The following is a 13526-nucleotide window of genomic DNA, read 5'->3' on the forward strand; positions in this document are numbered from 1 at the left end:
CTAGTCTATAGTCTAGTCTATAGTCTAGTCTATAGTCTAGTCTATAGTCTAGTCTATAGTCTAGTCTATAGTCTATAGTCTAGTCTAGTCTATAGTCTAGTTTATAGTATAGTCTATGGTCTAGTCTATAGTCTAGTCTATAGACTTGTCTATAGTCTAGTCTATAGTTTAGTCTATAGTCTTGTCTATAGTCTAGTCTATAGTCTAGTCTATTGTCTAGTCTATTGTCTAGTCTATTGTCTGGTCTATAGTCTAGTCTATTGTCTAGTCTATAGTCTAGCCTATCGTCTAGTCTAGTCTAGGCTAGTCCTTAGTCTATTTGAATGTTTTGTCATAGTTTGGTCTTCTATCTAGTTTTTAGACTAGTATATAGTTTCGTCTAATCCATAATCTAGTCTATATTATTTTCTATAGTCTGTAGTGAGAACGGTAGACCAAACTATAGCCAAGACTTATTTAAAGAATGAAATTTTAATTTCCCATATTTCAACAATAAAATTAACAACAACTACAACGATGTTGCAATAATCCAACTAACAATGTGTCGTATATAATTATTATTATCAACACTATGCCAACAACAACTTTGACATGACTTTTTGTTTTGTTTTACTGTGGAATGAATAACAACAAAATTCACAAAATACTAACAAACTATAAGTATGCAGTTGGAGCAAAAAGTTAAAATGTCACACAAATGACAGAAAAACAATGAAAATAAAGCGTGATAAGCTTGAGAATTATGTAAAATATACACATGTATGGAAAAAAAATCATGAATTATTATAATTTTCTTTGCTCTAGTTTTAACTGCAGATTATTTTGCACTTAATTATTTAAAAACGAAACAAAAAAGAGCAGAATAATTTTAAAAAAGTGAAGGAGAAATATAATTTTTGAACTAAACTTATTATTTTGGGATGTTTTCAATGTTTCGCAGTTTTTATCAAAAATAATTTAGAAGAAATAACTATTAATAAAAATTTAATCATTTATTTTTTGCTATGGTTTCATGCTTTTATTTATTTGAAACATGTGAGACCATGTTGTGTTTTTTCGCACATTTGTACTTCACACACTTTAAAATAAATACATTTTATTTGATTCAATTTACTTTATCTTTTCGATAGGGAAAGTGAAGTTAATAAATTATTATTTTCTTAAATAATTAGTTTTGTTAAATTAAGTAATTCCTAAACATTTTCTCTTTACTAAATGCACAACACAATTATTAAAAATCTTTTTCTAACTTAAAACTTTCATAATTTAATTATATTTGAAATTGTATGAAAATAACTAAGCAAATAACAATTTAAAGGTGTTAATTAACTTTCGATTTTTATAAAGATTATTTTTAAGCAATTTATTTGGTTATTTTGTTTAACTTATTTAGGTTTGTAAAACAATAGCTTAAGTATTTAAACAATTAATTAATTTTTGTTAATTCATTTGTTTAACTTTAAGGTATTTGGTTTTTATCTAATATTTTTTCGAATACTTTCTATTATTAAGTTGTTGATGTTTTGTTTTTGTTAAATATATATTTTTTTTAATATTTGCTTAAAAGATTAAGTTTCAAATGCCGTTATTTAGAGAGTTAATTTTAAAACTTTAGTTGATTTGATCATGCTTTAAAACTTTGGTTGTTGCAATTAAGAATTTGTTGGTAATTATAGATAAAATCCAATTAAATTTTACTATTTTAATGCTTAATATCTGTCATTAATCTAATTTTTGATGATGTTTGTATTTTTATTATTCGCGAATATTCCCAGAGTTTGTTTATCATAAATGAAAAAAATGTTAATTGTTAACTCCTTTTAAGTTTTGTGACAATTTAGACTCGGAGCTAAAGTGATAATATTAACCAATTATCTTTATTTTTTGTAAATTTTTAGAGAAATTTAGAAACATTTTGCAATATTCATTAATATTATCGAGAATATTCCAAGAATTTGTTTACATTTAAGCTGACAAAAGCATACTTTTAGGCAGTTAAATAAATTAATTTTGATGACATTTTAAAAGTACGAAACTCTACAATTTACTTTTACAAAAATTTCTGTTTATTTTGCATAAATTAAACATTTATTTGCTAATATTTCGATATTAAAAACATTAAGTGAAAATTTCCACAATTGTTCCTACATTTTCTTTGTAATAAATTTTCCAAAAAATATTAACTTTAAAAAAAATCATTATCAAACATTAAAGATAAAAAAGAGCATTTGCCATTTTGTTGTAAATTCGCCAAAGAAACATAAACGAATCAAAAAAAATTCACGTATTTGAAATGATTGTCAAGGCTTTAGCAATCAAAAAAACAAGTCCAAACTCTATATGAGTGAGTGTTACTTTAGTGGCTGATTTTAATTCATTCGTAAACTTGTAATTTAATAAGGAAAATGAAAACCACTTTCTTCGCAAAAACCAAGATCAACTGAATAAAAACAATGAAAAAACTAAAAAAAAAATCAACCAACTGAGAGAGCATTTGAAAAAGTGCAGCAGCAGCATGTAATGCACATCTGGTGCATAAACCATATAAAAATGCCAACACTTTGATATCATGCCACAAAACAATGCAACACATCTAGAAAATCAACTAAAAAAAATACTAAATAAATACGACTACATATCTAAATAAATGTACATATGTATGTATGTATATAAATGTGTGTATTTGGGTATGAATATGTGTAAGTGTAAGCCTATCAACCGGGTAACCAACCGAGCGTAAATATAATTTTTGTTACTTTACATTTTGCTACTGAATACACTTTTTTTGGTACAAATTTAATAACAATAATATTCGTATAATTACACTTGAGACACGTTTTACGCTTAAAAAAACGAAGATACGAATAAGAAAAAGTCTAGTATTTTGCAATGACAACTTTAGTTGCTCGTTCTTTTAAAAAACTTTAAAAGCTTTTTCTTATAAAAATATTCTTAAGCTTTTTTTTTATAAAAATCTTTTAAAGGTTTTTCTTATAAATACCTTTTTAATTTGTTTGGCTATCATTTAATTATTGTCCAAAAAGCTTTTTATGCTCGTGTTATAGAAATATTATTATGTTAAAAAAACTTTAAATGTTCTTGTAGCTTCATACGAACATATGTAAAAAGCTTACATTTTGAAATGCTTTATATTAAAAAAAAAATTATTAGTTTTTATAAAAAGCATTTTATTCCATTTTTTTTAAAGCTTCTTAATATTTTGTTTAAAAAGCCTTAATCAAAGCTTTAAAACTTATCTTAAGATAGTGTTTATAAAAAGCTTTCAAAGCTATTTTGTAGAAAAACTTGTTAAGCTCCTTTTTATAGAAAGCTTTACATTTTAAAACCCATTTATAAAAAAACACTTTCAAATATTATTTTATAACAAGCTTTTTAATTCTTTTTAAAAAAGCTTTTTAATTATTTTTATAAAAAGCTTTTAAGTTTCGTTTTATTAAAATACTTTAAAGCTCTTTTCAAAAAAATACTTTTTTATCTTATTTTTTATAAAAACTCTCTCTCTCTTTTTTAAAGAAAGCTTTTACTGCCCTCGAAATTTTGAACATATTTTAAAGGGCTTAAGATATTTAAAAAGCTTGTCATTTAAAAACTATTTAAGAAATGAAAAAAAAGCTTCTTAATAGGTTGTTTTAAACTTTTGAAACAAAAGCTTTGTTTAAACTTTTTTGATAGTTTTTACAATGGCATTTAAACTTATTTTTGAACTTATTAAACCCTTTTATAAAAAGGTTTTATAACAAGCATTTAAAGTTCTATTTTTATACATAAAGCTTGAATGCTCTTGAATATTCGAAAATTTTATTTGAAAACTCTTTTTTTACAAAATGTAAAAAGCTTTTGTAAATTTTTATAAAATGTTTTTAAAGCTCTTTTAATATTATTTGCAGTACTTATAAAAAGCTTTTAAAGCTCTTCTACAATTGGACAAACGGATTGAGACGAATATAGAGGATAGACAAAGGTCATTGAAACGCTGGAACACTTTCTCTGTCATTTCCAGTTTTTCATAAAAATTTGATACAAATATCTTAGGAGCGATGTTATTCCAGAATGAATGCACAACAGGCCCATATTATTTGGGATTTGGTAACATAACATAATAATATTTTATGTAAAATAAAGGCTTTTTTATAAAAATTCAAAAGCTGTAACATAACTAGTTTGTAGGTTAGAGATTTTAAAACTTTTAATTCTATCTTAATAGTCAGAAAAGCTTTTTAAATGATTTTACAACCCCTACAACGAGTATCAGGTGTATCTTTTGATTTCAAACACTTACACATTCTCAAACAATTCACTCACATGAATAAATGAAATTAGGTCAACAATTAGTAGCATGTTGCAGCAGCAATATGGCATCGGTATCTTACTCGTTTTTTTTTGTGTTTTTTTGTTTTCATATGACAAAGAGTAGAGTAAACGAAAACGAAAAATACCGTTCATAGTTTATTTTCGAAGTAATTTCTTAAAGAAAGAAATTACAACAACAACAAAACTAACTACTAAAAAAGCAGTCAAATAGCGTGTGTGTGTGTGAGTGTGTTGTCAAGTCTTAAAAATTAAACCAGCTTTACGACTGCAGTGAGTAGAGTAAGTATTTTTACGTTAATGCAAAAGAAAAGCCACCACCAACTACCACGTTTTATTTTGCAACCGGTTTTTAGTTGAACAAACAAAAAACATGTTTATTCATGCATTTCTTGTCTGTGGCATTGCAAAACATCACAATGGATTTTAACTCCTTTCCTTAACGGTATAATGTTTGGATATTCATTTAAATATCATTACCGGCCATAAACAACTAAGAAAGCAATTGACAGACAGACAGACAAACTGACGAACGAACAAACTAAGTGACTGGTTGACTATCTGTTAGGCTACACTAACTGTCTGTCTTACTATTTCCATAACGTGTAAGTAAGTTGTGTTTGCTGATCATGCTGTTGTTGTTATTGTTGTTTCTGATCATTGCTGTTGTATGTATATGAAAAGTGCGAACGAGCCCTTGAGTTTTTACTTTCATTTCTTTGTGCTCCAGTTTGCAAAAGTTCGTTGCTATTGAAAATTTTTTTTATATTGGATGTTCATTTGTTGGTTGGTGATGGTGTTAAGCTTTAAAGTATTGTGTTGTTGTATATTGTATTGTTTTTGTTGTTGCCTTTTTCTTTAGTTACATGGTATTTTTCTTTAGTTTTTGGTATCGATGTTGCTTGCTTGGTTTGCTGGATTGTTAAGAGTTGTTGTTTAGTTAACGGTAATGAAAAGTAAAAGTTTACAAAGGGGGGGAACTTGAAATTATTTGTGAAGTTTTTTTCTTTAATCTTCACTTTTGTTGTTAATGGCCTTTAACTGTTGTTAGCATAAGTGCTTTTATTTGCTTTCATTCATTGTTTATCGAAAATTTATAAAATGTGCAGCTTTTTGTTATAATTTATTAACAAAAATTTTGTTGTTTTATATTTTCTTTCTATAAAATGTAATTGTTTAAAATTGTATTTTTAAAGTAATTATAAGCAAATTATTAAATTAAAGTTTGTTACTTAAGTCTTTTGTTTTTAAACACACAAAGCTTTTAGTGGTTTGTTTCTTGGCTGTTTTTTAATCATTAAATATTGTAATTTAATAACAAAAGTCTTTAGTTTTTATTAAAAGAAAGTATTTACTTAATAATAGGCCTTTTTGGACATAAATTTTTTTAGTTTACTACAAGATTTCTAAAACAAATATTTTATGGAAATTATGTTTTTTTTTAATTTAAAATTAAAAATTTAAATTCCAAAACTGGCGAAAATGCTTAACTATTTTAAGCCCATTATAGTCTATTATAAGGCGAATAAAATAAAATTTAATTAATTTAAATTTTGCAATAAATGGGTAAATTATTAACAATAACATAAAGTTAACTCTTTTGATGTAGGTACAAAATTGAAATATATTTTTAGTTTAAAAAATTCTAAAAAATCTAAATTGTCAAATATTTTAAATATTTTTAGGAAACCTAAAGCTGCATGGGCTTTTTATTAAATATTTCATGTTTTATTAAAGTCCTTGAATAAATGTGGATTTTATGGGGAATTAAGTGAAAGAAACTCTATTTTAAAAAAATGCAAAATTAAATATTTTTTTTAGTTTTAAAAAATTTCTATAAAATTAAAAATAAATACAACTGCTAAAATTATATTTAGATAATGAATGCGCCAGAATTAAAAAAAGAAATCTTTTTCAAAATGTTTCTTTTTTTCACAATGACGTCATGGTAACACAGTTTGTTGGTAAAAAAATATTTTAAAAATTTGTGATTTTTAAAAATTAATAAAAAAATCTAAAAAGTTAAGAATCAGATTATTTTACTACCATTGAGAAATCTATATATGTTATTAATAACCGAGGCCTAATTCTAACAAAATTAAGTTATACAAATGGATTTTATTTATAATTAAATGAAGAAAACTCATTATCACCGAAATGCAAAAGTGAAAAAATTTAAAATTTTTAAAAATTTGTAAAAAATCTAAAATATTTAAGAAAGTTAATTTTATTATTTAATATTAAAACCAGTCTCTATTTAAATGCAGTGAAATTTTAAAAAATTGTGTCGAAAATTTTCATTTTATTAACAGTTACGTCATGGTACTGCAATTTGCTAGGAATTGATTATTTGAAAAATTTACGATTTTTAAAAAAATATCAAAGTTCTTTGTAAAATTTTAAGATTCTAACTCTTTTAGTTTCTCAGATATACGAATTTTACTATTTAATACATAGGAGAGCTTTAAGCACCAACCCCTTCCCCCTTCATGAAAGTCCTCTAAATGATCAGATTAATATTTAATTTTTTTTCCTTGTACAAAATTAGAAGAATTTAGTAATAAAACTAATTTCTCAGATAAATGAATTTTCGCATTTAATTCATATGGGTGGATTGAAAATCCGCCCGTTATTCTTTAAATGTTTACAGGAACGTTAAAATTCTTCATTTAAAATTTGAAGATTCTAGCTGTAATATTTAATTCATGTGGGGGAGGGGTCCAAGCTCCCCATTGAAGATTCTAGCTCTAATAGTTTCTCAAGCCCCCCAGATAAAAATCCACTTCAAAATGTTTAGATAAATATTTCATATTCAAATGTGCAAACTTGTTCTATTAGTTTCTTAGATAAACGATTTTATGATTCTAACTGTAATAGTTTTCAAGATAAATGGATTTTTGTATTTAAATGAAATGGGAGTTGACACGCCCCCTGCTGCTTTTCATATTCACTTCTCATTCTACGCTTCAAGTTACATGCGAATCTTTAAAGGAATAAAACTTCGCATTTTTTTCACCTTTTACTTATTTTTTCATCATTAAACTCATTCTACTTAATTAAAATTAAAAAAATACGCATTTAATAAAGAATATAAAATGTCAATATCAGCTGATATGATCGTGCGCCGCTTCTGACGCTTATAAAAGTAAAAAGTAGATTTACTTTATACGCGTCAAAGCATTCTGCTCTTTTGTACTTTTAATTTTCAGCATACAAATTGATTCGACTTTTTTGACAGATGCGTAAAATGCAAGAACGCGTAGAACGTGTGGCGTGGGCCTTCAGCTTAAAGTAGATCTATTTTCTACTTTTATAAGCATCATAAGCGTTGCACAAATATGTCAGCTGATTTAGACAATTTTTATTTGAAAAGCACGCTTTGCCGTGGTAACGCCTAGTGCGCATTTAGAGAATTAAGCGAAAATTAAAATTTTTTTGTTTAATAAAACTTTTGACAATTTCAGTTAATTTAGTGTTGGGATTTTCCATTATCATGGACAATTGTTTTTAAACATTATTAACTAAACATCCTGTACAGTGTAACGAAAAGAGAAAACAATTAAACTAATTCAAACACGTAGGTTTTTATATAAAAATGATCTTAATCTTAACTATTGCAGAGGTTAATCGTGTAACTTGAACATTTAATAATATATATATAAACTCATTAAAATTGTTGTTGTTGTTGAATTAAATTTATTTCTTTGCAATAAATATAATTAACATTTAAATGCAGAAATTGTCTTGATGTCATCGGAGAAAGTGAAATCGATTTCCAGGAAACATTAAACTTATTTCATTTATTTAGTTTTATTTTGTGTTTGCTTCTTTTTTTTCCAAAACGGACATAGTTGTTAGGACAATATAAATGAATAAATAAATCTAAATCTAAGCTATAAATCAATGACAATGATCAAAAATGACCGAGACTATAAGACAAACGAAACTTTGAAAAAAAAAGAAAAGAAAATAAAAATGATATTACACTTAAGTCTCAATTTTATAAATATATAGCAATCATTGTGCTTAGTGGTTGCTTTAGACTTGACAACAATGGCAACAACGACAACAACATCAACATCTCTCCCCCATATGTGTGTGTTTTTTTTTTCTTTCAGAAATGATCATCAATCATTGATTTTCACAAAATTCAAACCATTACTAAAAACAACAAGACTACAGTGAATTTTTTGCTTTTTTTTTCTTTCTTTAAAGTGACAAACAAAACTGTATAAAAAAAGAAAAGAAAAGCAACTGGAAAAAAAAAGAAAAAAATAATACTGTAATTGGCTTGTTTCATTTTAAAACATGTCTAGTTTTCTCTTTGCCACATGAAACAGAAAAACGGCGAACGAAATAAAAAAAAATAAAATAAAACTTCAACAACAAAACGAAACAATAATTGTTATTGCGTTTATCATTATTTAATGTGTCGTTGCTGTTGTTGTTGCTACAGCCACTGTTGCTGGTTTGGTGTTGAAATTACGAAAAAAAATAAAGAAAAATTTTTGCTTTACATTTAAGACGCACTGTATATTGAAAAGAAAATTTTTGCTTTTTTGAATTTTATGAGACATATAAAAATCTTTTATAGAAGAAAAAAATAAAAAAAACAGAAAAAATACCGAAAAATGTTTAACACACATACACACACAGCCAGTTTATTTGGTGCTAAAACTATGAAAGTTTAAACATAATAAACAGGGTTCATTTAAAATTAGGCGATACAGAAATGTTGTTGGCAGGAGTTTAAACGAAAATCTCTAAAATAATGTTTTTTTTTAAACAAATTTTAAAAATTCTAATTTGGTTTAATAAACATTTTTTGAAATTATCTTAAAAATTCATTAATTTCAAATTTTATGTTCGAATTTTCAAAATATTTAAGTTTGAAAATCAATTTAAAACAATAAAGTTAAATTTTTATGCACCCTCTTGACTAAGAGTTTATTTTAGCAAATTTAAAAAAAAAAAAATCGAATTTTCGAACATAAATTCGAATTTTCGAACATAACAGAATCTTTTGTGAAAATATTTCAAATTTAATTATTTATAAAATTAAATTTTTAATTTTTAAAAAATTTTTCAAATACTTTGTGATGTAGAGGTTTCTTTAACAGGTTTATAATATCTACAACAATTATACAATAATACAATAAATATAATTTCGAATATTCGAATTTATACAATTTGAAACCGTTTTATATAGAAAATAGTTTTAACATATTTCTAATAAAAGTTCGAATTTTTGTAAATTTCTTAATATTTTGAAATCTAGAGGTGGTTTCAATATTTTTCTAGGTTTTAATACAAATTTTCCAATTTAATTCCAAAGAGATGAAAGATATTTTTTATTTGCTAAGTTCTTGAAAATTCTGTAAGATTGTTTGTTATTTTTTATACCTGTGTGATCGAAGATAAAGAGAGGAACCCTCTTACAATGCGTAATAAATAAACAGGGACAAAGAGAGCTTCTAAGAGACTACGAATTATCATGCGAAAAGTTTTGCTTTAATTCGAAAAATAAGTGATACTAAATCAAGCCGATTGCTTCCCGAAGCCTGTGACATCCATCGATTTCATTTGGGGAAGATGGTTTCTGCAGTTCAAAACACATATCGCCCAAGCCAGTTAAACATGTTTGAACAATATAAAAACTTTTGTCAAACTCTACAAAAGCTTCCAAAATCATTGGGATCTTCTCAAGCTACACAATTTTAAAAAGTTTGCGAGTAGCAGAAAACTGGGTATTGGATATATTAAAGCTTATGATTCATGTTTTCGGTCGGTTTAAATGTTCGAGATGTTCGGTACACCAATTTGGATCCGCGTGAGCTTCCGGAAGATTATTGTCAATTTTAAAATGTTTGTGAGCATTAGAACTCACCCGAAAGTTAGAATACTGGAATTCCGAAGTTTATGATTAATATGTTTTATGGACTCTACAACGTGCTAGAGATGGATTGTCGAGTTCAGAAGGTAAGTTAAAGATCGTCCAAAACCATTAAATTAAAAAATGTTTGAGAACCAAAATTGGAGGCATTACTTCAAGAATAATGTTTCAGCAGGTTTTATCCAAACGTTCATAATGCAAATATAGCCCAAAACAGAATGATCTTGGAAGACGATTTGCATGTCCAAAATACTGCTTGAACTCTTGAGCTCTAAAGAAAGTCCTAGAGTTTATATGTGAACCCCAACCAACCGACCAAATTAAAAGTGGAAATTAAAAAAACTCATTCTATTAATGGGCTCGAATCGCGGCATTCTTAATCGAGTAAAATATGTCGAAATTTTAATTTTTGAGTTTAAGGCATTCATTATCAAAAAAAGAATGTTGTACCTATGTTTACTATATACGACATCGATCAATATCTCTATAGAATTAAAATAGAGCATCACATCACATTTGCGAAATATTGTGTTTTAAAGTTTGAAAAATATTCCGTATTTTTCTCATATATTATATTCTATTACATGGAGTACATAATGCGCAACATAGTCGTACTATAATGCAAGCTATGGACCATGTTGTTTTCTATAAATATAAACCGACCTGCTACTTATGATCCGTTAAGTAGTAGTCTCTTATTGTTTTCACGTGAGTAGTTTTAAAATTTCCTAAATGGATCAGGCATTCCAAACAGGGACGTCAAAAACTTGTGTTATGTATTCTGAAGTGTTAATCTGTCGACGATAAAATAAGTTTTAACACAGCTCTTAGATGAGTTATATCTTTATAGAATTAAGTTAAGATATCTTGAAGAAAGAGTAATATATAACAGAGCTTAAGTCTTAAATTTAAATTAAAAAGATAGAATTTTCCGGTGTTTATGCTCTGCAATAAAGCCTTCGCCATGATGTCAACTTTTCATCCTTAAGGTTACTATAGTTCTAAAACCTGATATGATGTTTAAATTCTAAGGTCAGATTCAGATTATTTTAAAAAAATCACTATTTTATAAAAAAATCACAGCTGTTACATACAAAATCAACTAATCAAAGAATATTCCTGATAGAAAAATTTGCTCAAGAATGAAAAAGAAATTTTCGCGATTATTTCATTGTGATTTAGTGATAACAAAAACTACGGAGCACTTGTAGAACTTGATTTTTGTTTGTTCCCCAGTTAAGGCCTATGATGAAAAGAAGTCTTAATCCCCTACTAATCTGCTTAATATGGATTTGTCGAATTTTTTTTAATTTACTTTCTTTTTACTAACCAGTAAAATACCAAATTTCAAATGAACCGTTGTAAAAGTATTCAAAAGATTTTCTATCTATTAAAAGCAGCAGGTTGGTTGCTTGGTTAGTTGGTTTACTGGCTGACTGACTGAGTGACTGACTAAATCTAGTTACTTGTTTTTTTTCAAACTATATTTTTTAAAGTAGAGCAAAAATTGTGTTTTAACGTACATACATATGTTTGTATGTTTGATGAGCATATAATTGTTGTTCACTACCAAACCGAAAGCTAGTTTTCGGCTGCTCTTTATTTTTATTATTTATTGAAAAAAAAAGTATATAGAAAAGCTATAAAGCAATGGAAAAACAATTATTTAAAAAAAAAGAAAACTTATGGAAAATTGAAAGAGCATTAATGTGGCGCCTGGTAATTTTGCTAAGAGCAGCAAGTGTAGAGTGATTATTTTGTGCAAAAAAAAGATCGCACAATACATCGATCGCACTTTCGTTCGCATGATATAAACATGAAAATATGAGGAGGATGAAGATGATGCTACTCATCAAAAAAGTAACAACAGCAGAGGAGTAACTGCAGCAGAAGCAGCAGTACACAAAAATCTCATCATCATTTGCGATTTCACCGATTCGTTCGAGTGTAAATAAATGAAACAACTACAAAAAAAAAAAAACTCTTAAAGAGTGAAAAAAAGTAACTGAAAATTCAAAGACGAAATCATTAATGATCAACTATTTTGAACATTATCATCATCAACATTGTTAATAAAGATAATAAGGTTGCTGAGAATAATGATGATGATCATTATTATCGATTCGCAGCAGCATTGTTAGCTTTTGTGTGTGTGATGTTTCTTTTTTAAAAACCGAATGCATCATCATCATTATCACTTTCGAAAAACATTCGCTGGAAATTTAGCATTAAAAACACATAAAACAGACCATCTATTTCGAGGTCTGTTGTTGTATATTTAGGCATATTTTTCAATTTTTTTTTTTTTTTTTTTGGAAAAATTTTCCTTTTTTCACTTCAGTTGTTTTTGAGGTTTCTTGCTTTTGAAATTTAATTTGTTTGATTTTTTAATAGATTTTTTTTTCTCTTTTTAATTTGTTTTCTTTAAATTTTAACTAATTAATTTTATATTAATTCGCTTTCTTTTTTTTGATTCATATTCCTAGCTTACCTGTGCTGGGTTTTTATTCCGTTTTTTTTTCAAAATTGCAAATAATTAATCCGTTAATATATTTGAATTTGTTTGCAAAAATCCGTTACGTTAATGGCACGTTTTAGTATGTTTTCAAAATTTTTTCTCTTTCTGCAAATATAAACACTTAAATTTGTTAAAAATTTGTTTTTATTTTTAATTTATTAAAAATATCAATTCAATGTTAAAATTGTTTCACTGTTTTCTATTTTTTTTTTTTTGCTAATTTTTATTCATTTAAATTTGTTTTTAATTTATAATTTACTTTCATATATGTTTGTTTTCTTTCTGTTTTATTCACTTTTATTTAAAACGTTTTATTTCTTTATATTATTTTCTTTTAAAAAAAAAAACATCTACAAAAATTACCGTTAAATTTTCAAATAAAACAAAAAAAAATATTTATAAGATCCGCTTTTAAGCAGGATTAGTTTTGTATTTATATGGTTTAATTGTTTTAAACGTTTGTTTCTTCTTTCTTTTAAATTAGTTTAATATAGTTTTTTATTTATTTCTTTTTTTAATTAAGTCTATGCGCTAAAAGCAGCACCTCTCTTCGGACGAACAGTTAACTTGGAAATGCGGCTTTGCCGTTTTGATATCATGATTTTTATATCGCGTGAAAGTTGTGACCTCTTTCTCTGCTCAACGTTATCAACACAAACCTGCAACGTTTGCGCTCTTTATTGGATTGCACTCTTTCTCTCTATCTGTTGTAAAAGACTTTAATAGTTTAGCAAACTTTACCGTAGTCATATGGCCAGATGGATTGTAAGTGTTAATTCCTAAGCT

The 13526-nt window shown here is 26.3% G+C and overlaps 1 protein-coding gene across 1 annotated transcript in view; it reads right to left on the minus strand.

Moving 5' to 3' along the window:
* The window catches only part of LOC111686584 (cuticlin-4), a 29610-nt gene extending 16302 nt beyond the window's left edge, over positions 1-13308 (minus strand). Inside the window, exons 1-2 of the mRNA XM_046951695.1 lie at positions 13104-13308; positions 12714-12845 (exon numbers count right to left, since the gene is read on the minus strand). The gene's annotated coding sequence lies outside the window, so the exon portion shown is untranslated. The remainder of the gene's footprint in view (positions 1-12713; positions 12846-13103) is intronic.
* Between the last annotated feature and the right edge of the window lie 218 nt (positions 13309-13526).

The sequence above is a fragment of the Lucilia cuprina genome, chromosome 5 (assembly GCF_022045245.1).
Source record: "Lucilia cuprina isolate Lc7/37 chromosome 5, ASM2204524v1, whole genome shotgun sequence".
Classification (NCBI taxonomy): domain Eukaryota; kingdom Metazoa; phylum Arthropoda; class Insecta; order Diptera; family Calliphoridae; genus Lucilia; species Lucilia cuprina.